This window comes from Mesocricetus auratus, unplaced genomic scaffold, assembly GCF_017639785.1.
Source record: "Mesocricetus auratus isolate SY011 unplaced genomic scaffold, BCM_Maur_2.0 Super-Scaffold_100008, whole genome shotgun sequence".
Lineage (NCBI taxonomy): Eukaryota > Metazoa > Chordata > Mammalia > Rodentia > Cricetidae > Mesocricetus > Mesocricetus auratus.
This window is the reverse complement of record NW_024429192.1, coordinates 2,625,634-2,634,558: the sequence shown is the minus strand read 5'-3', so window position 1 is coordinate 2,634,558 and position 8,925 is coordinate 2,625,634. Positions and strand designations below refer to the sequence as shown.

General features: G+C 49.6%; 2 long non-coding RNA genes across 2 annotated transcripts; both read left to right on the top strand.

Annotated features, from left to right (window-relative positions):
* The first annotated feature begins 345 nt into the window (after nt 1–345).
* LOC121141860 lies at nt 346–4,060 on the top strand. The gene is made up of 2 exons (XR_005878785.1): nt 346–1,416; nt 3,349–4,060. It is a non-coding gene; the product is annotated as an uncharacterized LOC121141860 (long non-coding RNA).
* Nucleotides 4,061–4,707: 647 nt separating this feature from the next.
* On the top strand, nt 4,708–7,406 carry LOC121141742. Its single transcript, XR_005878681.1, has 3 exons — nt 4,708–5,300; nt 5,842–5,978; nt 6,531–7,406. It is a non-coding gene; the product is annotated as an uncharacterized LOC121141742 (long non-coding RNA).
* Nucleotides 7,407–8,925: the final 1,519 nt, after the last annotated feature.

Genomic DNA, 8,925 nt, shown 5'->3' with positions numbered 1-8,925 from the left:
TGTTAAAATGTCTAAGTTTACCCAGTAAGGAAACATGAACCCTGAGTCAACGGTTCCACATGGAGTTTTATTGGTAGACAGGAAAGGAAAGGGGGGGGAGTGAGAGATAACCAACCCATGCAGAGCAGAGAGAGAGAGGGAGAGAAAGAAATGAGATATGAGGAAGTAAGAGAGAAAAAGACAAGAAAGTGAGAGAGAATGAGAGAGAGGAAGACAAGAGTAAGAGAGAGCGTAAGCGGGCGGGCAGGGGTCAGTCCTTTAAAGGGGTCCTTTGCACCGGCGTGCAGACTGGTTCTCATGGGACCCTGGGCTGGCCAGAGTGCTGCCTGAGTGCATTCTGCCAGGTAGCAGGGCAGGCCAGCGTAATGCCTGAACCTTTCAACCACTCACTAACACTCAGTCCCAGGCTTTCAGTCCGGTGTTTGTTCAGTTACCCCAGACGCTTGACTCATGAGGGACTGTATTTATGCTGAGTCTGTCCCCTGCCTTGGGGTTACTTCGGTTGAATGATATCCACTGGTTCAGGTCCCATAGCAAGAGACTGAATGTGCCAAGAGAGATCAAGAGCGTGACAACAGGATAAAAAGGGGAGGGGTGACGAAGAAACGGCAACCTCAAGTGCATGAAGCTATTGGGTGGCCACCCTGGTGGGTGTCTTTTTCTCGCTTGTGGGAATCAAAGCACTCTCCTGCCCAGTTGAAAGGACCTTCCGACTGCCTGAACACCGAAGCCTGTGGCGGAGAGTTGTAAACAGATTTGCAGATGGGAATGCAAGGGAACAGAGAGCATGGTGGTTAGAATAAGAAAAGCCAACTTCCCACTCCCTCTGTTGGAACTAGAGCCTGTTTTTTTTTTCCAGGGATGCAATAAAGTAAATGGTAACAACCTTAATTATGTTGGTGATGATGGCGACACATCCCTAAAGTCCCGCGAGCTCTGGCTCACTTCTTCTGGTTTGGGGCTTTCTGCTCCCCTTGAGGTTTGCTGGAGCAATGTGGCAAGACTGGACGCCAGCCCTCTCTGGCTCCGAGGGGAAAGTAAATCATCTTACACTTTACAGCGTGGATAGTCCAGCCAGACAATAAAAAGACTCCAGATATGTGTTCAATCAAACCGTCACACCCAGAAGGGTGTTCTCTCCAATGGCTTCCTCCCCAGAACAAGAGCGACCTAAGCAAGCAAACTGGAGTCGATACTCACGATTCCCTCTTGCTCTACCATGAACCGGGCACGTGTTCTCCAGTACGACCAACCTTCCTGCCTCTCAGGCTCAGGAGCAACTTCCTGTCTGCTGTGCCTGCAGCCACGTAGGGACTGAGGAACACAGCAAAGCCACAAAAGGCAGCTCAGTGCCAAGCAGACAGTGTCTTGCCGTGGGGTGAGGCCATTGTTGTAGGACTGGCCCATTGCTTCGAGGTGGGTCTATTGCTATGGGATAAGTCTGTTGCTGTGAAGTAGCTCTATAGGGAGGTGGGTCCATTTCTGAGGGGCTTGAGTCCATTGCCGTGGGGCATGGGGTGTTGCTGTGGTGTGTGCTCAGTTTTGTGGGATGAATCCATTGCTGTGAGACAGAAGTCCATTGTGGTGGGGTAGGGTCCACGCTGCGGCATGTGGGTCCATGCTGAGGGGTATGGGTGCGTAGCCATGGAGCCTCTGCCAATGCACATGGTGTGTGAGTGTTTTACTGTGTAGGAATTTTACCGTGATAACTAGGGAATTAGAAAATGAAAACTCTAGTGGAAAATGTAGCATTTCTTTTTATCTTCATTCTTCTTTTGAATGCTTTAGGTCCCACAGTCACCAGAGAATCTGGTGTTCCGGGTCATAGGAAGGAGGAGGAGGAGGAAGAGGAGGAGGAGGAGAATGAAGACAGAGAAGAAAAGGGGGAGGAAGAAGAAAGTTGGGAGAGGAGGGAGATGAAACCTATTTGAGTAAGATACAAGTCCTAAGATGTCCTATGGAGAGGGGACCCGTGAACATAGAGCTGGGAATTGAGGGTGAAGCCAGAGAGGCTGAGCAGGGAGGTGTGGAGCAGGGCTGCCGAGGCTGCTGTTTGCATCTTAAATGGAAGTAGTATGGCTTCAGTGTGAGTGTGTGTGCGTGTGTGTGCGCACGCGCGCGCACGCGCGCGCAGGCACGTGTGAGAGCTGTGGAAAGAAGGGCTGGAGAAGAGATTCCGAATAATGAAGACAGCTGCGGGCCAGTGGAAGAGAAGTCATAATAGTGAGCGTGGGTTGACCGGCTGTGAGCCTAGTGCAGTTCAGTGTTTAAACAGAGCACACAAATACCTTGGTTGAAAAGGTAATAGGATTATCCCAGGCTTTAATACGAAGAAATCAAAATGCAGAAAGCACGTTCACAGACCTATCAACCATGCGATGCTACAGTTAAGGTAAACCAGATAGACCAAGAGGCAGCAGAGTGGGAGAGAAGTCAAGGGTGCTTTCTGAAGTGTGTGGGAGTCTGGAAGAAAAGACAGGCTTCAGATTGGTCTGAAAAGAAAACACAGGTTGGTTGGTGGGATGTGCAGAGATAGTCTCGGAGGCAGGGTGGGGCAGAAATATGAAGGGTGAACACTGAGGCACATGGATGTGGGACGTTGAAATGCCAGGGTGACACACAGGAATCCATTCACATCACATCCCAGGGCGCTGTGGTGACATGCTTAATAGAACTGAATTCTTTTAACAAGGCATGGTTTCATACTCTTTCAAGATTCTGGCTCTTTGCTAAATTATGGGCCATCTGGCTTACTTATCTGCTTAATACCACACAGACAGTGTATGCATAGGGAAATGGGCTGTTGTATTCACTGAAGACTCTCTAGAGACAAGAGAGTAGCCACCCCCCCCAGGAGCCCAGGCCATTAGCTCCAAATCACCGTGTGTCTCTGATGCAACGAGAGAGCAGCTGTGTCTGATAGACGGCAAAGAGCAGAGTTTCAGAGCCAAGCTCCAAATCCTACTGTTTACGAATTGTGAGGTTCTGTCTTTGTTCAACTTTCAAATTGTAGTGTTTCTGTCTGAAAAGAGACATGACTTATAGGAGAGCCAAGAGCTAGCCTGGCACTCAAATATCAGACAATGGTATCCGTTATCATCGCTAGAGATGCCCTTTGTAAGTGCTTATCTTGGTAGTTGCTCTTGTCCTTTCTTGGGTCCCTAGTACTGTAAGAATTTTGTCAGTCTCCACATACCAGTTCTCTGTTGATGTTGGGGATTCTCTTGCAAGGCTAGTAGTAGTCCTGAGTTATGAGGAGAGCTACAAAGTATCACCGTTGTTCACCGTCTCAAAAAAGGGTTTACTCTTGTTCAGCCACAGCAATGACTACCGTGAGTTTCCTTGCAGGTAAACAGCGCCCAGCTATGAAGCGTGCTAAGAGAGGTCAGGACTTCGCAGGACGGAGAAGGAAATGTTACCGAAGAGAGTCTCTGAAATGGAAAGGCCATGTGCTTTGCAGACAACAGATGGAGTGATCTCACTGAGCAGGGTCCTCCTCCTTCCTTGAGGTTGGTTCCCTGGGGAAAATGTATCACCCATGAAGAGTTTCTCTGGAAAGGAGTTGAAGATACCTTGCCTCTTTTGAAGAACCTCCTTTGCTGAGGAGTTCTGAAATTCAGCCTGTCTCTAAACCTAACTGGTCCCAGTGCTGTGGACCCTTGGAGACAATTACAAACCAGACGGGACTCAAGTTTCAGTTACCCAGGCCATGTGTCTTCTGATTGAGGGTAGGGAAGGAGGATTCCGGGATACACACAGCCTGTTTTTATGAGATCTCAGGGAGGACAGCCATGCCTGGTCAGAAAGCAAGACTTCCTCTGGAGAGGCCCTCCACAGGCTGGTCTCCCCCTCTCCTCTGCCGTCTCAGGAATAGGCAGTGTGTTTACGAAGATGCCTCAAGGTTCCATTGCTATGTAGAAGCAAGTATCTAAGTATTCCAGACCCTATCACCCTCTGTGCCTAAAAGGAAGGAAAACCCAAACTTGAATGAAACCAAGTTCTAAAGAATCAAGATCAGATCAAGGGAGATGGCTCAGTCAATAAATTGCTTGCCACAAAAGCATCGGGACTGGAATTCAATCCCCAGAATTTATGGAAAAGGCAGGTGTGATGGCATGAGCTTGTAATCCCAACATGGGGGCGGTGGATGATCACTGGGGCTCACTGGCCAGCCAGCTTAGCTGAGTCAGTGAGCTCCAGGTAAAAATGAGAGAGTCCGTGTCACGAAATGGGGTGGTTGGCATTTGAGCACCACCTCTGGCCCCCACATGCAAATGCACCCATGTGCTGCTTACCTGCACATATATACCAACACTCTCACACACATGTACACACACACACACGCACACACACACACACAGGGAGAGAGAGAGAGAGAAAGAGAGAGAGAGGGAGGGAGGGAGAGAGAGAGAGAGGGAGGGAGGGAGAGAGGGAGAGAGGGAGAGAGGGGAAAACAACAACAACATTTTCTTGGCAGTAAACGGAAGGAAGCAGGAGGGTCAAGTCTGGAAACCTTCAGTCAGGGCCTCCAGAGGCACGTCTGTTTCCTGGAATCTGCTAAAAGATCACAGCAAATCGGCCAAGATGTTCAACTGAGGTTTTGTGTGTGTGCCCCTGTGTGTGTATGTGTGTGTGTGTGTGTGTGTGTGTGTGTGTGTGTTAAGAAAACACATTCTCCATTTGGGTTGTTTTTGAGGGATTGTTGGAAAGATGTGGTTTAAGGAGGAAAATTGTTCTCGGACAGCTATGGAAATAATGGCTCTCTCTGCTGTTCCCTGAGTTGCTGGCTAAGGTCACAGGAAGCAGAGTGGCGCAGGGCTTGTAAATTACCTGGACACCACGGACAGGCTGGATCTAAGAGAATGGTGCCAGAGCAACACTGTCCAGTAATTCCCTATCCAGAGCATTCGCAGTTGGCTGGTTGTATGGAAGATGGGACGGTATGATTTCTGTAGCCGGCCTAGACTTCAAAACAAAACAGGAGAAGCCATTTCATCTGACCTGCTGTCCACTCCCTGCACAAGGACGCATCCCAGGTCCCCAGTGTCCACCCATGTGAACCTCGGCAGACTAAACAGCATGGTCTTCATAAGGTCAACCTAGTACTCTCCAAACAACATCTAAGTGTTGGTCTTGACCTCAAATGTGCCTTTAGAGTTACAGTCCATCAGCAACGTGGGTAGCAGCCATCAGCTAACTTGGGAGTCCCAGTCCCAATTCCAAGGCACAGATTATCTTGATTGATTGACCCTGGGACCTCTTTGTCTCTCTGGGATCACCCTCCATCTGTTTCAGAAAAGGTAAACTGAGGACATGCTACACATTTTGTACTTTTAATAAGCAGTAAAAAAAGCTTTCTGCATTGTCATCATGGCCAACCAGGAGAAGGGTATCCTTGGGGCCTAGATACAGACAAGGTCAGGTGGGCCATTCTTACAGTCATTCGCCTAGGACTTTATTCTTCCACTCAGCCAGCCAGCCACTCCCCTGCAAATACTTGGCACTAGGATAGACCCTGGAGGTCTTAAGAGGACCCCACCCATGAATTTTCAGAGCCTCCCAACTATGAAGTGGCATCCATAATGCCAGGGGAAGCCAGAGGGGGCCTTGTAATCTTTCATGACCGAGAGGGTAAGTACCCATGTGGATCCTAGAGGATCGGATAGACTCCAGCAAGGAGAAAAAGAGTGTGAGGGAGCTCTAGATGGGTTAATGCCACGGTGAGGGGGATGGAGTGAGGAGCAGCCACAGGGTAACTTCCTGGGAGATGCAGGTGGACTCCTGGGTGACTGTGGCATTAAGGTAGTCACCAGCAGGTCACATGGGCTCTTTCCATGATAGGTGTCAGAGGCGATCTTCTCCGGAGCATTGAAAAGATGACTGACAACTGGGACACAATCCATGACAAATCAAAGAGTGCTCCGGAGTACAACAGCTGAGTCACGAGCCAGCCTGGGTGTCCGCCATCGGAGGGCCAGGTGAGAGAAACGTGACTCACGCACCGAAGAACAAATTTACACCGTTTACAGGGAAATGGGCAAAACCAGAGATGGCTATGGATTTATTTTCATCCCTTTTGCCATCCTTTGGTATTAGAAAGCCACACAAAACTGTGTGTGTGTGTGTGTGTGTGTGTGTGTGTGTGTGTGTGTTTGTATGAAAGTAGGTGCGAAAGTGTGTGGGAGAATGGAATAAACTCACCAGGGGAGGAAGTGGAAAGACCAAAGGAGTGTTCGGCTTTGGACAGGGATTAAGAAAGTTGCTGCAAGTCGTGGGTAGACAGAGGGATGACAGGGGCGCCGAGGAAAGTTCAGGCCCCAGCACCAGAGACGGCATGGTGGTCTCACTCAAAGGCTACAGTGGGACAAGAGAGAGAGTCTTCCTATACTGTGTGAAGACGGCGAAGGCTCCCAACAAGAGCCAAGAGCCCACCCTGAGGCTCTCTGATTCCTAGGCTGGAGGCAGGGAAGGAGGTGGGAACAGGATGCCACGCCCCCCTTGATGTAGACTCTATTCTCCTCTATTCTCAGGTGAGGGGGTTGTGGCACCAGGCAGCCTGCTGGCTGCAGTCTCACCAGGAATGCCACTGTGGCAGGACTGTCCGCATCTGGGAGCAGAACCCTGGGACGCTGGGTTCTACCTCCCAGTTCTTACAGGGAGGATGGGAAAACAGGGTGTGTGTGGTGGGCTGGGGGACATGCTCAGCCTGTAACACATGGCTGAAAATAAAAAACTAGTAATAATAAATTAAAAGAAGGTACTGTTTGAGTGACAGTACTCAGTGATGGGGGGAAGGAGGTGGCTACATGGAGGGTCCAGATCTGAATATCAAGGGGGTTCAGTACTGACCCATGCCTGTAGCTGTGGGACCAGGACAAAGATCTGGGCCAACTCCTCTCAGGTGACGGAGGAGCAGGGTAAACTCGGAGCTCTGTCCAGCAGCACCTACAGGCTGATGAGCCCAACTGAAGGAGAAGCCTCTGGAGCCTGACATCAGAGGGGGTTAGTTCTCCATCACCAGCATGAGTGTGAATCACGCGGGCAGACTGGAACTCATACCCAAACTTCAGATGAGCCCAGGGCTGCCTCTGAGCCTATGAACACTGAAAAACAACAAAACAAAACAAAAAGCAAAACTAATGTCACATCTGCAGCGTCAACTGACTCAGCAGAGGTGACACAGAGGCCTGAAGAGCTGGCTGGTGCCCACTCTGAGAAGGCACAGGACAGTCACCTTCGTTTCCTGGCAGCTGTGACTGGAGTTGTGTCCTCTAAGGGTTCAAATGTCAGTGCTAGGCTATGGTGGCCCCTTAAAAGGCAGGGGCTTGTGGGTGTAGTTATATCATCAGGGACTCTGCTATTGGGAGGGATTGGTGTGGTTTTCCTGGTCCCACAGTTAGTTGTCAGGGGAGGGATATTATAAAAAACCAAAACTTTCCCTTCCCTGACGTGTCCTGGCTTCCTCATTGTACCACCCTCCTACAAACGATCCTGCAAACAATAAATCCACCATGCTGGATTGCAGTTGGCAGAATGAATACACGTCAGAGCTGAGACCGGGCTATTTAGACTTGTAAATAAGATTACCTGTACACTGTGTGAAGGTGTATTGCTGTGATTGGTTTAATAAAGAGCTGAATGACCAATAGCTCAGCAGGAGAGAAGAGGCGGGACTTCCAGGGAGAGAGAGGAACTAGAGACGAATCTAGAAGGAGAGGCCAGTGAGACACAGAGTAAGTCGGACATACAAAATCGAAGAGAGGTAAAAGGGTACATGGTAAAATGTAGATTAATAGAAGCAGGTTAGTTAAGTTAGAAAGGACTAGTTGGAAACAAGCCTAAGCTTAAAAGTCAAGCTTTCGTAATAATAAGTCTCCGTGTCACTATTTTGGAGTTGGTGGGCCAAAAAGAGCAGGCTACAACTTCCCAATAAACTTGTTATTGAGGGATATTAGCCTACACAGGATAGGGATGCCATATGACATTTTATTAGGGAGAAATCACTTACTTGAGAAGCCGAGAACCCAAGGTCAGCGTTCCCCTGCTCTCCAAGACCCGACTGGAACCCCAAGAGAGCACAGAGTTCCCTTCCTCTTAGCTCTTTACCCCCTGCATCTCTACATACCTGTGACCACGCCCAAACGGGTGTGGTCAGTTCTAGGTACATACGCTCTCTCCCTACATACAACTTGTTTTCTGTTTAAAGTCACCAGTCTAAGGTATTTTGTTGCAGCAATGGAAAATTAGCTGGCATACCCAACACCTGGCAAGGGAACGCACAAGACTGTGCCAAGTGTCCACCCCTGCTCCCCACCTTCCCTACCCCACCTTCCCCTCTGACTTGATGGGAACCTGTTGACCTCAAAGGGTTCCCAAGAGCCACAGTTCAAAGCTGCTGGACTCTGAGGGAGCCCAGGGTCTAGTCATCATGGAGTCCTCAGCTAGACTTCATTACAGCAGCCCCCGAGGCGCTTTGACCAAGGCAGGATCCACACGGTACTTCATCCTCTGATGGCACCCCATCGCCTAGCTTGCCTAGACCGTTAGGGCAGCAGCAGCCAAGAGCGTGTCAGACAAGAGGGATCTCAAGCCCACCCTGGGCCCGGTCTATGTTTAGATCTTAAAGAAATTCCCCTTGGGGTACATTAAAAATCTAGGAATCTTTGGTCTTCACAGTGTCTGCTTGTGGTAACTATACCAAAGCCAGCAGGCACCAGGAGAAAGAGAGAGAGATGACAGACGGACAGAGACAGAAAGAAAGGGAGGGGAATGAAGGAAGAGAAACAGAAGGAAGAGGAAGGGTTAGGAAGGAGGGGAGAAAGAGATTAAGATGAAAGAAATGGACTAAAGGATGTATGGGAAGGAAGGGGACAGGAGGACAGGAGGAGGGAGGGAGGAGAGAGAGAGAGAGAGAGAGAGAGAGAG